The 21,246-nt window shown below is 28.5% G+C and overlaps 1 long non-coding RNA gene and 1 other non-coding gene across 3 annotated transcripts; one reads left to right on the plus strand and one right to left on the minus strand.

The window, feature by feature from the left end:
• Positions 1-3,880: 3,880 nt before the first annotated feature.
• Positions 3,881-3,987, minus strand: LOC149512364 (small nucleolar RNA R71). Its single transcript, XR_016332882.1, has one exon. It is a non-coding gene; the product is annotated as a small nucleolar RNA R71 (small nucleolar RNA).
• A 6,377-nt stretch (positions 3,988-10,364) lies between these two features.
• Positions 10,365-15,144, plus strand: LOC111314718 (uncharacterized). Of its 2 annotated transcripts, XR_002693253.2 has the most exons (8): positions 10,417-10,853; positions 11,475-11,725; positions 11,819-11,874; positions 12,049-12,117; positions 12,352-12,435; positions 13,086-13,245; positions 14,597-14,689; positions 14,858-15,144. It is a non-coding gene; the product is annotated as an uncharacterized LOC111314718 (long non-coding RNA). The 2 variants fall into 2 exon arrangements; XR_002693252.2 differs by lacking the exons at positions 14,597-14,689; positions 14,858-15,144 and having other exon boundaries at positions 10,365-10,853; positions 11,402-11,725; positions 13,086-13,226.
• The last annotated feature ends 6,102 nt before the right edge of the window (positions 15,145-21,246 follow it).

Genomic DNA, 21,246 nt, shown 5'->3' on the forward strand with positions numbered 1-21,246 from the left:
AATATATAATAAATTGAACAAATCATACAAATGATAAAATAATAAAAAAATCATTATGCTTTAATATGGTACGAAAGGTCAACAACAAAAACAATAATTACAACATATTAAATATTATATTTAAATTTCTTTTAAACTTTTAGTTTTCTTATAATATTTAGTGTGTACTAAAATTTAAAAATAATATGTATATATTAATATAAAAAAATTCATGAAAAATATGAACCCGGCATAATAGTGCCAAATCCTAGTTTATATAATGACAAGAAATTATTTTTATTTAGAGACAGATAAGACTATTGCAAATGCAAAGAATCAAATAGAAAATAAATATGTACAAGAATTTGAATAACTAATTATTTATGGATGAAATTTTTGTGCATACCTACATATCTATAACTTGTATATAAAAGTAGTTCAGTGACTGTCACTGGCTAAACAAGTCATCAATGTCTTAAAAAAACATTAGAGGACAAATTTGGGAAAAAAATTGTTTTACAGTTTTTTTATTCTAGGCTACTATGAAAATTTAAAAAAAAAAACTGAGAAAAAAAGATCAAGGAAGTTGATTGCACTTAAATTTTAGCTTTTTCATTCTCATTTTTATTGCAAGTTCCTATATATTTTAACTTATTCCTTAGGATTTCTGGCAAATTACTCCTAAATGAACATTTATCTCATATATAGGCACAAATAGAGCAAATGAGAAATTTTGGAAATTTTGGACACATTTTGGAGGATTTGTGGTGGTAAATGCCAGCAAAGGTCACAACTAGTGTAATTGTGCTTCATTGCCTATTAAGGGAGTTCTTCTTATCCTTTTCTTTTATAACTTCCTGAGCTCAAATGAACTTCATGGAACCATATTTCAAGTCCCAATTCTTATCATTTTCATTTAGAATTATCTTTCTTAGCTCAATTATACAATAGTACCTTTTTAGGATCATAATATATGCTTGAAAGGTAATGTGTCATTAGTGAGTTGAAAGTTAATTTTTATGTGGTAAATTTTCAGAATTTTTTTCCAAGCATTATAATGTATAAATTTTTCCTTTTATGACTTGAATTTTGGCAAAAAAACTAAAGAACATATGGATGCATTTAACACCAAAAAGAAGGAACAAGGATGCAAGCTTACATGTTGGAAGTTGGCCATGCAACCAATGCACTTTGGTGCCATCTTTTGAAGACTTAAAGGAGGTTTTAACGAGTACATGAGCTTTCACTTTGGAGATCTTCTATTGGCTATAAAGAGGACTTTTTGACATGGCAAAAATGCATGCAAAAATGCTTGCAAGCCAATAAAGAGTTTTAAACCCAAACAGCCATGCACCAAATGCAGAAGCGAGGAGGAAAGAAGTCTCTAGAAGTTTGCCTCATTGTAGATATTTTAAAGAGATTTTTTGGGTTTCATTCACCACTCACATGCCTATAAATATCAGTGGAGCTAGCCATTTTAGGGAGACTTTAGCCTAGAATTTTATTTTTCTTGTTCTTTAATTTCTGCACTTTCCTTTACTGTATTTTACGTTCTTAGCAATGAAACAACCTTTGATCTTCATGTTTTTCTATTGATTTTGATTGCATTTTTACATTTCCTCAAGTTTTTTTCAGTTTTATTTACGATTTTGGCAATGAAACTTGCAAAGTTTATTTATTTCTAGCTCAAATCTACTAATTTTTTGTTGATACTCAAATCTATTTTTCCATCTACTAGTTTTGACCTACTTGGGGTTTTTTTATGGTATCTCATTCAAATATTTTTTTTTTTTGCTCAATTTTTTTTTCATAGTTTATTAATTCAATTGGATACAACATAGTAAAAATTCAACCTCAAACTCATACCACAGCCTTCCAGATCAAGCTTGGAAGATTTGTCTAGATGCAGATGACAAGTGCAGGTCAAATGTGATCAATCAAGTTTGGTGTGGAACTACTATCCCCTTGGCAAGTTGTTTGCTTTCTTTTAATTCTAAATCCTATTTTTACTAGTTTACTTGTTAATTCTTACTTGATTCAATTTTATTTCATACCATCTCATTGTTGTTTGGATCATTTTCGTAGATGATGTTTTGATTTTTTAGATTCTACACCTATTTTGGAGTTGAGTTTGTTGAGCTGATTTCTTTATTGAATCATGCTATTTTCTTGTTGATTTAGTAGCTAATTCATAGATCTAGGTTGTTGTAACTTAGATAGAGTTCATTTTTAGTATATACACCTTGAATTTTTTTTCTTTTGCAATTTCATGCAGTGCAATACATGCCATTTGCAAGTCAAATTTTGTTAACCATTTGCTTAATTGTTCTTCACATGTTCTGCTGCAATTTTGGATTTCATTTGGTCCTTTATTCTTTCATCCATATTCTATATTAGATGTAGTTTCATCTATGCCATATAGGAGTCTCAACCGTGAAGTATAAAAGTTCATTTACAGCTTGTGTTTAACTGTATCTGGTTTGCATTTTCTTTGTAGTTGACTTTTCTTTTACAGTCATTTTATTCATTATTCTTTAGATAATGCAATTTCATAGGCTGTTTAGTGGTTGGTTAAAATTCAATTCAAGTTTAGGAAACCTTGCATGTTTAGCTTTGTTTACATGTGCTATTGATAGTTTTATAGTGATGTTCATTATAGGCATTAATTTTAGCTATATGATTTGTTTTCAGTTTTTTCGTCATCTTTGTTCATGCATTTTATATTGGATTTTCAATTTTGTGTTTTATTTTAGATAGCATTTGATTTTGCATTTAGGCTTAGTTTCATTAAAATTGGTTACTATTTAGATATAGTTGCTTGCATTTCATGCCTTGATTGGTGCATTTTATTCTTATTAGCAATAATTCACTATTTTTCATGACTTGTTTATCCTATTTGATTTTAGTTAGTTACTTGTATTTTTTTAGTAGAATTTTAATTTTGATATATCAGTTTTAATTGATTTTTGTTATTTTGCATTTTTTTTTGTTAATTTTGCCTTAGTAAAATTTTCATAGATACTCTTTGATTGAATCAACTTTAAAAGGGTAAAGTGATAACTAACACTTAACTTAGGAAGTTCTACCTAATCTCTGTGGGATCGATATTTCAACCAAAAGTTCACTTTTACTATTTGTACTATCTATATACTTGCAGTTTTTTCGAATCAAGTTTTTGGCACTGTTAGCGGAGATAAGGTGTAAAGAGTCCTAGGTTGATATTGACTTTCACCATACTCTTCTATAAATTAGTTCCCTTTAGTGTATATACCTTAGGCTAAAGCTTAGGCTTGCTTTGGTTTTAGGTGTATATATCATAGGTTCCCTTTGTTGATCATTTTTCTTCTTTAGTTGTACATACTTAGGTTTTCATTTTCAGAGTGGTTCATTAGTTATAGTGTTTTTATGGACCATGTATGCACTTAGTTAGGAATCATGAGCTATCCATGTAGATCTTGTGCTTAAGGCTATTCGTAGGAGGATTAGAAAGGAGAGACAAATTAATCCTACAATCACTATGGCTGAGCAAGACACTAGAGTCCTTAGAGATTTTATTGTACTTGATCTTCATAGTTTTCAACTGAGCATCAGGAGACCAGTTATACAAGCCAATAATTTTGAGATTAAACCTATATTAATCTAAATGATACAGCAATTGGTGTAATTTAGTGGTCATTCGAGTGAGGATCCGAATACTTATCTTTGAGATTTTTTTAAGATTTATGATACATTTAAATAGAATGGTGTTACTTAGGATGCCATTAAGCTTAGAATATTTTCATTTTCTCTTAGAAATAAAGCCAAGAGTTGGTTAGCCTCAATACCACCAGATTCCATCACCACTTAGAATGATCTAGTGCAGAAGTTTATGGCTAAACTTTTTCCTCTGACCAAGATGGCCAAACTTTAGAATGAGATCACTAAATTTGCTCAGCATGACTTGGAGACCTTGTATAAGGTATGGAAGAGATACAAAGAACTTTTAACATTGTGTCCACACCATTGACTACCAAAATGGCTAGGGATCCAGATTTTTTATAATAGGTTAGTGCCTAACACTATGACTTTTTTAGATATTGCATCAAGAGATGTTTTGATGAGTAAGACTTCTGACATAACTTATGACCTTATTGAAGATATGGCAACTAATAATTATCAATGGTCTAATGAGAGACAGCATTCTAGGAAAGCTTTGGAGGTGTACAAGATTAATGAGCTTATAGTGATTAGTGTTACAATAGATTTCCTAGCAAAATTTGTAAAGTCTTTACATAGTAAAGTTACACCCTCAGAGTCGAGTCCTAGTCATTCTAGGTTTACTCATACCTATAGTTTCTTAGCTATGTGTAATGTATGTGGGATAAGACACCCATGGAGTTATATCCGAGCATCTATTCAGAGATAGTTCAATTTGTGTGATAGAACCCTAGGCAACCCAATAACCTTCATATTCCCACATATGGCCTAGGTTAGAGGAATAACCTAGGTCAATATATCTAATCTAGTCAAGTTCCATAACAGCCTCAATACACTAGACCACCTCACCTTTCAAGTTTTTAGCAACCATTATATCAGTAGCAGTAACACCTACTACATATACCTACATGTCCATCTATGCCAACCCTTGAAAAAAAACCTTCAATCAAGAATCTTTTAGTTATAATGATTAAAACTCAGATCTCATTCATACAAACCCAAAACACCATGTTCCAGAGCCAAACTGCTATGTTCCAAAACCACTTTATGTCCATAAAGAACTTAGAAACCTAGATTGGTCAATTAACGATCTTCTTTAATACTTGACCATAGGGCATTTTACCCAGTAACACAAAATCAACCTTAGGAATGAGAGGAAGGAGTACTATAAGGCAATCACACTTAGAAGTGAGAGGCAGTTAACTAGTAGTCAAGGCCAGATAGGTTCTCAAAATATGGTAAATAAGAGGTCTTATGGTGATGAACCTGATATTACCTAGTTTATGATTAGAGGAAAGACAAGAAGAATGATAAGGGTATAGTACTTTTTTCTAACCAGTTACCATAAACATCATCACATAGTGCTTTACTGAGTTCATCTAGGCTTACTTTTTCTAGTGTTAAGCCACCTAGACCTTATGTTCATTTTCCCTCAAAGGTTTGAAAAGCAAAAAAAAAAGTAGCAATTTTTTAAATTTCTTAGGTGTTTAAGAAGCCACACATTAATATCACATTTGCAAATGCACATGAGCAGATGCCTACCTATGCACATTTCATAAAAGACATTATCTTGGAAAAAGAGATTATAAGACAGTTATGTTCACCAATTAGTGCACATCTATGATTCAAAGAGGACTATCTATGAAGCTTAAAGATCCTAGTAGCTTTACCATTCTATGTACTATAAGTAGTATGTCCTTTGATTAAGCTTTGTGTCACCTAAGTGCTAGTATTAACCTAATGCCTCAGTCCATTTTTTAAAGATTAAGCATAAAAAATGCTAAACCGACCTCAATTACTCTATAGTTGGTCGACAGGTCACTGAAATACCCTAGAAGGCTTATGGAAGATGTCTTGGTTAGGGTGGAAAAATTCATTTTACCTACTAACATTATAGTTCTAGATATGGATGTGGATTATGATATCTTAATTATTTTAGAAAGACCTTTTTTAGCCACTTCTAGGACTTTAATTGATGTATAAAAAGGGAAAGTGACTATAGGAGTTCAAGATCAAAAGGTCACATTTCATGTTTTAAGGCTTTACCATTCCCTAATGATTTTTATAAATGCTCAAGGGTAGAGGTATTTAATGATGTGATTTATGATGTTTTACACCTAGAGCACCATGTTTCACATTTTGAGGAGTTCCATGTAGTTGATAAAATAAAAGACATGGATTTGAGTGAGGATGATTGTGACATATCAATAGCCTTTACTTTTTGATTTGCACTACCTTCTAGTGGTGAGCCTTTAGTTAATCCTGGCACTCTCCTTAAAATGATTAAACCTTTAAATCTAAATTCACCAGATTATGAGACATTTTCATTTTAATGATATTTATCAAAGTCCTGCAAAGTGTAAGGGTGATGGTCTAGTTGATATTGATGGGATCTAATTTTTAGTTAATTTATCAATATTTGAGCAATTTCAATTTAATCATTCATGTCATAGTCTTTTTAAGAAGGAGGGTGCAGATATGATAAAACAAGTTATGATATGGTTCATGTTGCTGATAAACTGATTAACTGGATGCCAAAACCAAAACTTGCCTTAGTCCTTCTAGGTGTGAGGTTAAGGGTTTTCTTAAGAAGTTTACTGCTATTTTTGCTTTCCCACATGATCCACCATTAGATCATATTTGTGATTAGATCGTAAAAAGAGAGGTCTTGAAATGGTTAGATTCAAGAATTAAGTGTGGAGTGATTACTATGAACCTATAGGTTTGAGCTTATTATGATAGCCTAGCTTTTGGCTTTAAATAAAATGCTTCTTGAGAGGCAATTCAAGCTTTACATTTCATGTTTTTTTTTCATATATTTTTCTTATCTTTTCTTTTAATTGATGTAGTTTCTTTGTGTAGTGGTTTTCTTTGTTATGTAGGTTGAATGAGAGTTTAAAATGGATATACTAGTTTTGACCAAATCTAGATTGGAGATTTGGTCACCATCTTCCATGATTATAGGGGATTTTTTTATTCCTCTCTTTTTAGATTTATTACTTTATGCTTACACATTGAAGGAAATGTGTTATTTAAGTTTGAGGGTATGGGAAAATTGCTCCAAATTAAAAAAAAAATTTTGAATATTCCTTGAATTTTACCTTGAAATTGAGCTTAACATACAGTAGCTTGAATCATTATGATACTTTCTTTGATTAGTTCTTTATGAAGCCAATAATAAGTAGTGATTTATAATGAATATAGCTTTAGAAAAGATTGAATGTGTGAGAAATATGAGATGATACTTAGATTTAGTGAATTCTTAAGTATGGTATTCATTTATGAGTGATTTTTAAACATTGAATTGCATTTTTATATGTAGTATTGATTATGTGAGCATGAGATTTTTTTGCATTAGTCTTTGAAATGGTGTTTCATGATTCTAGGATTTGTTTTAATCATCTCTCGAGGTGAAATCTTAAAAGATACGTGATTAGAAAAATGAGATAAGCCATCTTTGGATCGATTGAGCCATTCGAACCATCCTTAATATAATATTTTCATAGTCACCCCATTAAGCCTTATAATGCCTTTTTTTTTTTGTTTTGAAACCATATTACAAGCCTATAGCCTTATTTTGTACATTTCCTATATTTTTGGTCCCTTGTTGTATATGCATCGGGACATTCATGCACCATTTGTGAGTTATGCACTATTAGAGAAAAAGGGTGGAGCTTGAAAAAAGAATGTAAAATTAAAAAATTTAAAAAAAAAAGAAAAACTCAGGCTAGCTTGCAAAAAAAAAAAAAGAGAAAAACTTTTATCAAAAAAATTTATGAAAAAAAAGAAAAACAAAAGCAATAAAGTGGTGAAAAGGCAAAGAAAAGAAGAAAACAAAGAAAAATAGGCAAAATCAAAGTTTAGGGTGATTATTAAGTTTACTTTTCTTACCTTGAGAACTTAATGGTGAATGATCATTAACATGTGATACATTGTTAGGGTACTTGAGCCTAAATAACTTTTATTATACCTTAACCCTAACCTCACATTACAAGCTTATTAAAGTCTTAAATGATCTTTGGTCATGTGTTTATTTACATTAGTGGAGAAAGATATCATAAGCAAACTTATGAAACATGAGCATACTTTATTGATCATTGTTATTAATGTTTCATATTTTTCATAAGATTACTAGATTTCATGCAAGGATATGTGAGAGGTGTTGCTTGCTTATGGAACTATAGTTAGGAATGATCTTACTTAGGTAGATTCTTGTCTATTAGCACTTGTTCATGATTTTACTTTAGTTATATCCATTGTTCAATCCATAAGGCATTTATGTTGGCTGAAACATTGAGGGTTTATTATGATTCTTGCTCAATTTTGTTTTGCTTGAGAACAAGTACAAGTTTAAGTTTGGGGGTTTTACTGCATTTAAATTTTAACTTTTTCATGCTAAATTTTAGTGTAATTTTTTATATATTTTGGCTTGTTCCTTCAGATTTTTGGTAAAATTACTCTTAAATGCATATGTATCTCATGTGTAAGTACAAATTGAGAAATTGAGAAATTTTGGACAATTTGTACACATTTTTTAAGATGCACATGAGCTGGCACTTTGGAGAGCTCCTATTGACTATAAAAAGGATTTTTTGGCATGGCAAAAATGCATGAAGAGAAGCTTATAAACTAGTGAAAAGTTTTAAAGCCAAATAACCATGTACCAAGTGCAGAAGTAAGAAGAAAAGAAATCTCTAGAAGCTCACCTTATTGTAGATATTTTAAAGAGATGTTTTGGGGCTCCATTCACCACTCACAGCCTGTAAATAGGAGTGGAGCCAGCTATTTTAGGAAGACTAGCTTAAGATTTTATTTTTCTTGTTCTTTAATTTTTACACTTTCTTTTACTACATTTTACTTTCTTAACAAACAACCAGCCCTTGATCTACATGTTTTCCTAATGATTTTGATTGCATTTTTACTCAATTTTCTTTATGATTTTGGTAATAAAACTTGCAAATTTTGTTGATTTCTAACTTAAATCTACTGCATTTTTGCTTATACTCAAATCTATTTTTGAATCTACCGACTTCAACCTACCTATGATTTTTTGATGATATCTCATCAAATCTTACTTGTTTTTGCTCAAATTTTTTTTCATAGTTTTCTAATTCAATTAGCTTCAACATAGTAAAAATTTAGCCTCAAACTCACATCACAACATTTCAAATCAAGCTTGGAAGATTTGTCTAGATACAAGTGACAAGTGCAGGTTATATATGATCAATCAAGTTTAGCATGAAACTGTTCTCTCCTTGGCGAGTTGTTGGCTTTCTTTTCACTTTAAATCTTAGTCTTACTTGCTTATTTGTTGATTCTTACTTGATGCAGTTTATTTTGTTACATTTCATTGCTAATTGAATCATTTTCTTAGATGATGTTTTGATTTTCTAGATTCTGCACTTGTTTTGAAATTGAGTTTGTTGAGCTAATTTTTTTATTGAATCATGCTATTTTCTTGTTGATTTAGGTAGTTAATTCATAGATCTAGTTCGCTCTAGCTTAGATAAAGTTAATTTTTAGTATATAATCGCATCTTGAATTTTTTTTTCTTTTGAATTTTCATGCATTGCAATACACGCCATTTGTAGGCCAAATTCTGTTAACTGTTTGCTTAATTGTTCTTTATATGTTTTGTTGCAATTTTGGATTTTGTTTAATCCTTTATTCTTTTATCCATATTCCATATTAGATGTACTTTCAATTGTGCCATGTAGGACTATCAATCATGAAGTATAAAAGTTATAACTAGTGTTTATCTATTTCTGGTTTGCATTTTTTGTTTAGTCGACTTTTATTTTACATTCATTTTATTCATTATTCTTTAGATTATTCATTTTTATAGGCTATTTAGTGGTTGGTTAAAATTCAATTTGAGTTTAGGAAACCTTACATGTTTAGCTTTGTTTACATATGCAATTGATAGTCTTATAGTGATGTTTCATTATGAGTGATAATTTTAGCTATAGGTTTTACTTTCAGTTTTTTTGTCATCTTTGTTCATTTATGTTATATTTGATCTTCAATTTTACATTTTATTTTAGATAGCATTTATTTTTGCATTTTAGGCTTAGTTTCATTAAAATTGGTTACTATTTAGATATAGTTTCTTGCATTTCATGTCTTGAACAACGCATTTTATTCTTTTGGCAATAATTCACGATTTTTCATAATTTGTTTGATTTTGATCTATTTGATTTTAATTAATTACTTGTATTTTTTTGATAAATTTTTAATTTTGATATATTCAATTTTATTTGATTTTTGTTATTTTGCATTTCTTTTGTTAATTTTACCTTGGTAAATTTTTCACGGATATTCTTGAATTGAATCAACTTTAAAAAAGTAAGATGATAACTAATATTTAGCTTAAAAAATTCTATTTAATCTCTATAAGATCAACATTCCAACCAAAAAATCACTTTTACTACCAGTCCAAACTTATATATTTGCAGATTTTTTCAATCGGAAGCAGAAGAAGTTCTTTCCCATTCTACTTCTTTCCTCTATGGTGAATGCCTTGAATTTTTCTTTTTTTTTTTTTACTTTGATTTTGCTAATTAAGATTTTAAGTTGTAAGATTTAAGGTTATGTTTTCAGTACCCATAATTTGAATTTGAATGCGTTGAATTTTTTACGTTTTCTTTATTTTAAGATTTTTTTATTTGTCTATGCTTTTTAACTTTTGCAAGAGATTGAGAGACAGTATACATGGCAATAGGAACAACGATAATAAGTTTTACTTTCTTTTTCATCATCCAATTCGCTCTTTTGAATGCCTTTTTCTTTTCTCTTTGTTTAGGGTTTTTCTTTCAAGCGACACTGCTAGTGGACCAACTCACTGCAATGAACTTGACCAACGTAGTTCAGAACCATGCATTCTCTTATCAAGTCTTAATCCGGTCCATCATGGGCTAATTCGATGGAGGGCCTGGCTTTGCGGGGCAACAAGTTCAGGCTGGTGGTTAGGTAAAGACCGGGAGAAAGCAAGGAAAAGGAATTTTTCACATTTTTAGAGCTGAACAACGAGTCATGTCCATCAAACTTGCAAGTTATTGTGGATGCTGGTGTGGTTATTTTGAGCAAGCTAGTGGCGACTGGCACGTGCGTCGTGGTTGATGGAATATTGAAGTTGTCGCTTAAAGGAAAAGCACAAAGAATCATCGTATTTACCCTCTGTGAGAGTTTCTTCGCTTTTCTTCACAATTTTCTTCAAATTGTTGGAGCTTTGTTGTTGTGTAATCATTTGCTTCATTTCTTTTCTTTTTTTACCTTGAATGAATATTCTGATGTTGTTGTTGTTGTTGTTTTCGTAAAGATGTGTTTTTTGGGGCACTTGATGTGCAAAATTGAAGGAAACCATCAATCTGCTGAAATTAAATAGTTATAGATGTTTGTTCAGACTTTGTTGAAATTAAATTTGGTGCTCTTTGTTGTTTTCTTCAAAGTTCAAGTTGGGATTTTTTTACTATGATTTATTGACATGTTTGTCCTTTTATGCATATATGATTTCTGGTTTGTTTATATTTTTTTAGTTTTAGAAGCATTAAGCATCATTTAAATCAAATGAAATGAAGTTTTGCTAATGGATCTCTGCAAATAACCACAACTTTAGCAATGATGATAATGAAAATAAGTAAAGAGTTAAGTGTTTTCAGTACTATGCTTTTTGGGTTTTTTTTTTTTTTTTTTGATCATTGATTTCTAGGTTTTGTGTTTGTTTTAGTTCAAAACTGAAGATTTAATGCCATAATGGATGACTTTGCTGAACCTGGATCACTTGCTCCAACTGGATGCAGAGATACAATGATCTATTTCAACGGGCAATGAAGTTGAATGAGAAGGGTTCATTGTCTCAAGTGAGCTACTATATTGCATTCCGAAGCCTGGAATAAACTTTTGGGAACTGTTTGAGTGCAAATACTTTTAACAAGAGCCTTGCTAAAGCTGCCACATCTCCCACCCAGGGTATGATCTGTATTGAAAAAGACAATGAAAGCTGAAGCACAAACAAAGCAAATAAGAAAAGAACCCAACCAAAAAAAGAAAGGTTAGAAATAGCCATTGGCATATGGATATATTTTTTGTAGATTCTGTTCCCAGTCCTTACTGAGATTTTTTGTCTTTTGTTTTTTGTTACAAGGACACTCAAAGCAGGAGGTAATGACTGTTGCAGCAACAGATGGCTTACAACAAATGGTTAGTTCTGTTTTATAAATCAGTAGCCTTGTGAAAGATGTTTTAATGATTTAAGAAACAGCCTTAAAAATTGAATAGCTATAAGATGATTGTAACTTTTTGAATCAAGGAAATTTTATCAGGCATGTGTAATAAAATTGGCCAAACTTTGATCACTCGAATTTTATTTTGCAGGAGAAATTAAGCTCAAGATCAATAGCCTTGGATGGTTATTTTGGCACACAACCTAGCGTTCAAGGAATGGTAAGAATAGTTACAATTGAATTCATTTAGTTTTATGTCAGTTATATACAATTTCATGCTTTATGCTTTTTGCAAGTTCAGCTTAATTTAATGGCACCACATGATAATTACTATGGGAATCAACAGATTATTCAGGGGCTGGTATTTCTCTTATTATTGAAATGTAATAAGCAAATAAGATACTCTATTTATCTAGTAAAGTGTTGTATTAAGGAAACTAATTTTGCAATGCAGGGTTTGCATTCATAGGGACAATTAAACACCATAGCAACGAGCCATGAAGGTTACTATGGCACTCAGTAAACCATGCCTGGGATGGTATAGTATCACTAGATTTGCATCTTTTTTCTATAGTAAAAATAATGGCATATTTTGGATCTTTGCAAGAATGAGCACTTTAGCTTTTTATTTTTTTAGCATCACAAAAATGTCACTGATAGTCTTGATTGAATATGAGCAATCTTATAGAATTATTTGATGTATTCCGTTGTCTTTGCAAGAATTAATTAAAAAGAGATACAATGGATTTATGCATTTGTGATACAAGGTCAAATTGCAAAAGAAAAGGATTACTCATGTGAATCACACTTGAACTTGCAATATGATTTACTTGGACTTGATGATAGGGGACAAATCTTCTTTTGTTCCCGGATTGGCTACTTGGACTTGATGACGGGACAATTCTCAGCGTAATTGTTGTCTATAGTTTTCCTTTAATAAAAGTAGAATACGTTTTTTTAAATATAATTGTTTGACATATATTTATTTTATTACTTCTTTTCCTAAAATCATGTTTGTTTTGTTACTCTTGGTTTACTGTCTATCACTGGTTTTTTATAGTTTTTCTTAAGGGTAGGATCTGAAACGCCATATCAAGTTGCAAACTGTTATTTACAGCATCTTGATTTCTTAACTGCTAAGCTATCACATGCTTATTTATCTTTTTCTTCTCTTTTATTCTATAAAAGGTTGCAGGGGAAATACCTTACAATGGTTATGGACTAGACAAGTTTAATCCTCACAAAACCTCAGCTTACATGAGCCAATATGATCTGTATACTCTAGAGATGACAGTGAGGGAAACACTTGATTTTTCTGCACGCTTTCAGGGTGTAGGAAGCAAAGCTGGTAAGTGCCATATATAAAAATGGTGATTTTGATGTAATTTACTGGTTTAATTTCTAATCTGTTTTATGCTTATGAAAGAAATAATGAAGGAAGTCAGCAAAAGAGAGAAACAGGCAGGGATAGTTCCAAATCCTAATGTAGATAAATACATAAAATGGTTTCTTTTTAGCTTATCTATTTTATTTTTAATGCTCAATTGGAAGTGGTCTTCCATTGTGATATACTTTTATACAGATAGAATATTGATAAATCAAAATGCTTTTATACCTTCCAATTAAGCCATTGCAAGTGCCTGTTTCTCTTTCTTACTTGGGAGCCAAATTGATCAACTAAAACATTTGAGTATCTTAATCCTTAGTAAAAACTGCAAGATTTGTAATTTGTTTTTATGATGCAATATGAAATTGACAGCCTTTTATCACATCACTAGGTGTAATTAACTGAACCAACCATTGAATTTTAGTCCATTTTCTTTCCTTTGATACATTTTATATTCATAACAACAATGAATAATGAATGATTATTCCCTAAACCATTGAAATCTAATCCTTAAAGAATTTATTACATAATTTCTATTCTTAATGTTCTGTACACCATTGATCCAACTATTATATTTCATACAGGCAATATCAGTTGAAAGTATGGAAAGTAACTGAACCAACCATTGAATTTTAGTCCATTTTCTTTCCTTTGATACATTTTATATTCATAACAACAATGAATAATGAATGATTATTCCCTAAACCATTGAAATCTAATCCTTAAAGAATTTATTACATAATTTCTATTCTTAATGTTCTGTACACCATTGATCCAACTATTATATTTCATACAGGCAATATCAGTTGAAAGTATGGAAAGTACCCTTTAAATGAATTATATCTGATTTTAACTTGACTGTTTATTCTTTTTTGTAGGACTTTATTTGTTTGTAGGGAGTTGAATGCCATTAGAGATGCTTAGTCTTCCCTATCTTTAGTAATCTTTTGTTATGTAGATTATTGTTCTTTTAGTCCAAAATTCAATCATTTCATTATATTCATTAATGATTTTTATGCTTTGGTGGACTCGAAACATTTGTATATCTTTGCATTTATATTTCTAATATACATTAAATATTGAGAATATCATGTGCTATACAAAACTGATTTCCAAGACCAACAAGCTGTTAATGTTTTATAAATTTAGATTTTTTACATTGATTTTGGATTTGTAATCAAAATACTTTCTGTTTACATTAGGAGTTACTTTCTCCAAACTAGATTGTAAAATGAAAAAAAAAAAAAAAAGCATGCAATGCAACCTAGAGGATTAAGAAAATGTTTTGAGATTAAATGTTTGCTTTTTCCAGATCTCCATTGAAGATGTAATGTGGGCAATTCATCTAAAGTCATTTGACTATCAGGTGCTGAATCTTCTTCTATTTCACTTAAGAGGATAAAAGGTAATCTGCTATTTGCTTATTTATATGCATTTGCATCTTTTGCATGTTTGAGGGCGTTAACATCTTTGCATCTTTCGCATAATCTGCATCTTGGCATCTTTTGCATAATCATGGCGGTCGTCATTACAGAGCATCTTTGAGGCTGGAAGCTGATAGTGTTGTTTTCAGGTTTCATTTGTAAGGTGAAGATTGGGTTTCGAGAATGGGAATGAACTGCCTCTTTCATTTAATGATGCTCTTCATGGTTAAAACCCCAAATTATGGAATATAGAAATTCACAAAATGAATGAAGGTGATAACCAAGATTTCCGATTTGTTCCCTCCTCCAAGTAAGTTGTAGGTTATAATATTTTCATAGTTAAAACAAGAACGCAGCATTGTGCGGACATGTTGACTAGTTCCTAAGGGAATCACTTTTTTTTTTTTTCTAATAATACGATCAAATTATTTTTAGATTTTGTTTGGCCTTTGTTTTCTTCAAGTGATTTTAATCTTTTACATTAACACAATGCATTTATGATTTTGTTCTCTAAGAGTTCCCAAAAAATCGAATCTTGATGGACAAATAAACACGATGTTAATGTGTGAAACAAATAAATTTGCTATTTTTTTTTTTCAAAATGACTGGATTGCCCGAGGACAAAAACCATGCGAGAAAGCAGTAGTATTTGCATCGCTAAAATGTCAGAAGAAGCCAATCGTCATTTTTTGGATATGAAAATAAAAGTTCAACCACATTTTCTTGACTCTTCAACCAAAAAAAAAAAAAAAGTTCCTTTCATTGACAATAAAAAAAAAAAAAAGATCTTTTGGAAATACCTCATGCAACTTCTCTTTCCATCTTCATCTTCTTTGGGCATATAAAATTTATTAGTAATATCTTCCATATATTGATGGTGGAAACATCACTGCCTAACATTCAGGATTTAGTTCTCTTTTCCCTTCCATATTGATGATGATTTTAATATATTGTTGTCGCTTTTTGGCGCAGCATGGATCTAATAAATGAGCTAGCTGGTCCTGTTAATACCAAACTTTGAACAAAAATCTCATTCATGACTTGCCTATTTCTGCTAGGCTTTAGAAATGATTGAAGCAAATCACTTAAAGCCTATTTTTATTTTGTCACAGTACTTTGAATTTTATAATTATACCTTCGATTTTGTTAATTTTTAAATTAAAAAAATAATGGAATTCAACAAAACTCTTTACTTGCATTAATTGAAAAATATTTTAATTTTATTACTTTTTATTCAGAAATCCATAAAATTAAAATATAGTAATCAAATTCATTAAATTTGACCGTAATCTCAAATTTCAGTGTCTTTCTCTAACATTAGGGCGTCGTCTCATTATCTACTTTGTTGAGCTAAGGGAGTACTCCGTTTTATTGATAAAATAGAGTTCATAACCCATTATTATATCAGTCCCGCTGTCATTCTTACTAATTGTGCACCTTCTTTCTTTAATTGTTCATTTAAAAAAAAATTAAGGACTTACCTAAATTTTTAGAACATTTGTCACTATAATTGAAGTTTCAAAACCCAAATTAAAGAGAGCTGTCATCTACATTAATTATTTTATAGTTGTGACCACAAATTAATTCATTACATTTATGGTTATAGAGCTAAACTGTATACAATTTAAAACTTAGAGATGTCTTTTAGAAAAGGGCTAGGTTTTCCTATCCAACAAATTAAAGGAGGTATGAATATGATATTGTAAGAGTTATAACTAAATACACAAATCAATTTTCTATCCAAAAAAACACGAGAAAACATTTTGACAGACTTATAAGATGAGAAATGCATCTTTAGTTTCCGATTATCTTTTTTTTTTTTTTTAAATTAATATTATTATTTTTGTGGTGTTTGTGAATAGTCTAACAAAACAACATTACTCTTTTAACATTTTATCATTTTAAATTTTCTTTTTTTTTTTTTTTTGTGAATTTTCATTTTAAGGATTTTGCATATCTTGTTACATGTCATCCTTATCGGAGGTTGTTTAGTGAACTTTACTAAGCTTGAGTAAGGAACCCTCACTTAAAAATTAATTTTTCCTTTGTTGGACTTCAATTGATACAAAAAAGAAAAGCTTATAAATGTTAAAATTTGATTTTAAATTTGTTAAATATTATTTTTAAAAATAATTATATAAATTAATTGAAATAAAATTTAAGTTCAACTTTAAAAATAATATTAATTGCAAAGAAATCGTGTTGTTTTTTTTTTTTTTTCTTTTGGCTTGAGCATAAAAAAAGCTCTTGAATCAAAATTAAATGACAAATAAAATTTTTATTATTTTACTACAATCAATTAAAATTTTAAATATCTATTTTACTAATTAAACTCTTTTTAAATAAAAATTAATTAACTGTCAACACCTATTTCCATCCAATTGAGTTCAATTGAATGAAAGTAAATATTTAAGATTTCAATTAGGTAAATATGAATGTTTATGAACTCAATTGGATGAAAATAAATGTTTAAGACTCAATTAATTAAAAATAAAATGATAAAAACTTGTAAAATTATTTAATTCTTAATAAAGATTTTTTTTTTTATAGGGGGCAAATAAAATATTTTAAGACTGCAATAAAAATTGATTTTTTTTTGTTCTAGTACATATCTTTGATTTATAAGTGAATTTAGCTTAGATGTGTAAAGGAATTGGCCACGTCAAGCTTGATTGATAAAAATGGAATTGAATCAAATTTTGATTGACATCATTAAAAGTTTAAATAATTTATTCATAAAAGTTTATTTAATTTAAATTTAATATTAAAAATATTATTATCGGTCAAATAAGATCGCATTTGAAAAACTTATTCAAAACCTGAACTAGACCATGCCAAGTGCACAAGTCTAGCAGACTATTTGACTCATGATCAGGTCAAATTTTAACCTTACGTCATGAATGAAATGTTATTCAATTTAAAAATTATCAAAAGAGTTATGTTGAGGTCAATTACTATTGTGATGATCAAAGGGAAACATTTGTGCATTGTAATATAACTTGTCACACATAAAGATGGGACATAGAATATTGAAATCAAATAATGAATATGGTCCTTCCATTTCAGCAATGAAACTGATTTCAAATCCATGCCAGCCAAGACAAATCAGTGGTCAAACAAACTTACCCGAGGATCTATCAAGTAGAATATTTTTTTGTCTTTTAGAAGACATCCAAAACTAGGAAATACCAAAATCACTCAAATGAAAAATACCACCAGAAAAATGCGACCATTTTGCGGTTGAACTGCTTTCCCTCGATATTTTAATGTTACACTATTTTCGATTTAAGCATTGAATTTATGATTACTATATAATACATCATAGGTAAGAGTTTTGAAATTTTACGATCAATATTAGACTATTATCATATATTTCACTAGCTTCTTTTACCCATGCAATGCATGGAATTTTTTATTATATTTTTTATAATTTAAATTTTTAATTTATATTAATTTTATATTATATAAATAAATAAAAATATTCATAATCATTTATAATTTGGAATGTAAAATTACAAAAGTCATATATATAAAAATTATTATGAATGAATCAAAATAAGCATTATGAAAGTTTTGAATTATGAAAGTAAAATTATATACAAATCTCAATAAAAAAGTTAATCTCTAATTCACGATTACATATTTTTAAAAGTATATATTATTTTAGTATAAAAACTAAGATTTACACATATGATATATCATAAAAGATTTTTTTTTATATTTGATTTTAAAACTTTATAATGTCAAACTTTTATGACAAATATCTATTGCTCTATCTTTTATAAAGAAAAAATATTGATTGTGAAAAAATCATAAATATATATTTGATAATTATTTAATTTTAAAAAATTTTATATTTTTAAAAATGTAATTTATCCAAGTTTAATTTTGAATTAAGATAAAGAAGTTACTATAATTTTAAATATAGATATATGTTTAATTTTAAATTAAGATAAAATATATTTTTCTTTTATTTTAAATCATAGAAAAATAAAGACAAAAAGATTATTAAATAATAGTGATTCAACCACAAATTTTATTTATTTAAATTTATGTGAATATTAATTTAGATGGTATGTGATTTTTTTATAATTACCAGGATTTAACTTTTAAAAAAATTTGTATTTCATATAAATGAGTAAAAGTAAGATATAATATATATTTTTTCAAGTTTAAATTAAGATAAAATTTATATAATTTGAAAGCTCTTGATATATGTAAAATTTAAAACTTTAAAATTTTTAAAAATTGAATAATTAATTGGATAAAATTATTTAAAACTATCTTACGTGTCAATAATTTAAGTTGTCCACCTAAGCATCCTCATAAATAAATTTTATTATATTTTTATAGATATTGTAATATGATATTATATATGATTAAATATTAATAAATTAATATAATTTTTAAAAAGACATATATTAATATTTTAATATTATTTATGAAATTTAAAATTCTTTGGTAATATATAGAATAATAATCCTTGAATTTATTGTGGATTTATGTTCAAATTATCACTTCATTTATTTTAAAACTATTTGAAGTTGAATATTTAGTATTTAACTTTAGATTGTCAAAAATTTTTAATAAACTTTTTCTTAGAAAAATTACATAAGAAGATTTGCTTCATCTTTCAACTATTCTACCCTGCTGTTTTAGTTTTTAAATTCAATAAATGACATTAAAATATTATCGCATGGTCTTTTATTCATAATATTAATTTATTAATTATTTTAGATATATTTTAATAAGTTAAGTGCTAGCTTTTTAACTTCATTAGTAAAGTTTAAAAATTCTATTGATGGCGTAGGAATTAACTTGTCATACTATTTTATCTAATACGTTCAAGCACTCACAAAATGAAAAAAAAAAATAGTCAAATACATACAGTAATGTTTCACATTCCATCCATTATTTGTCTATTGTACATTTTTTAATCAATACATGATTGAGTTTGAACGTACTAATCAATTAAAATTTTAATATAATATTAGAGTTCATTTTGATACAAGAAAAATAAAATTTTTTTAATTTTACAATTAAAATTAAAATAATAATATATTTTATTTTTAATTATTTTTTATATCTTAAAAATATATATTATCTTATTAATGTCACTTATAAAATTTAAAAAATTTAATGACAATAAATGTTGAAATAATTTTTGTAATATGTTTTCAACTTCTTAACTTAATGACCAAAAAATTCTTAAAAAATATCAAGATTAAGGTTTGATCTCACCCTTCTCTCCTCTCTTTGTTGGAGGGTTCTACCCTCCTTAAACACCAAAAAAACAAATTGTAATATTATTTGATATTTAAAAAAAATTCCTTTTACTGTAGACAGCAATTCAACAGTTGGCTTAGAAAACGACGAAAGACCGAAATTCAACTTTTTTTTATTTAAAATCGTTGCAGGAAACATGGAAACTCACGTGTTTATTTCTTTATTATTATTTCCCCTAATTATTACAACAGTCAACAGCTTAAGTAAAAGTTACTGTTTGGTTTGTTTTCACGATAAACCCAGTACGTTAACCTAAACCACTTTGGCTTTGAGACTGTTGAGGTAATTAAAAAATTGCTTAATTTTATCCACGTGGTAGTATAATTAAGCGATTATTGAAATTTTTTGTATTAGTCAGAGTAGGTTTTGAAAATTTCGGTGAAGGCTTTTGTGAAAAAAATTACAAAAGAGAGTCCTAGGCAAAAGCTACGCGTAAGGACAGCGGGAGACAGATAGACGTAGACTTGACGACACGAGACAGCCTGTCCCTCGTTTGTTTTCACTTTCGTCTCTCATTCCATAATTTTTTTTTTTTTTGAAATTTGCATTCATATTTTAATTTTAAATATATATCTTCTTAAAAAATAAATTTCATAAATACACCATATAACCAATGTCAAAATAAAATATCTGAAAATTAAAAATATAATATTTAATTACTTTATAACTTATTTTATTATTTTATTATTTAAAATTATTATTTTTTTATTTTTTATTTAAATTTATATTATCTTTTTAAAATTTTTTTTTTCTCTAAACTTAAATTAATTCATAAATAATAACCTTCAAATCATCAAAATCTTCCCATCACCACTATTATTATCATTACAAGATCACGCCATTACCAAACTTTTATCTTTGAACTTTTTTTATCAAAAAGTCAAATTTTTTGTTCTACTATAAGTCACAGTAACTCTTCTTCAACATCTAGAACTCCTTAGCCGTTTTGGCCTCCATCTCTAAACAATTGAGAAATAAAAGGTCTTTTTTTGCATCCCGTATAGTTACTTTTAATCGTGACGTAAGGATTGTTCGGCATCTTAATGGTTTTATGGCTGTCAAAAGCATTCATAAAAAATAGCCTATGACCACATGCAGCTTGAAAAATTGCCTATTATGGTAAAACACTATATTGATTTCAATAAAAGAAAATCTAAATCGATGGAAAAGAACGAGGTTTTTGTTTCTAGATAGAAAAAGATTTTGACAGAGGAATGCAAATCTTCATCAGGCATCCCATTGATGATCATAT

Source organism: Durio zibethinus, chromosome 23 (genome assembly GCF_047325235.1).
Source record: "Durio zibethinus cultivar Kanyao isolate XHJ-2024 chromosome 23, ASM4732523v1, whole genome shotgun sequence".
In the NCBI taxonomy this organism is placed as follows: Eukaryota; Viridiplantae; Streptophyta; class Magnoliopsida; order Malvales; family Malvaceae; genus Durio; species Durio zibethinus.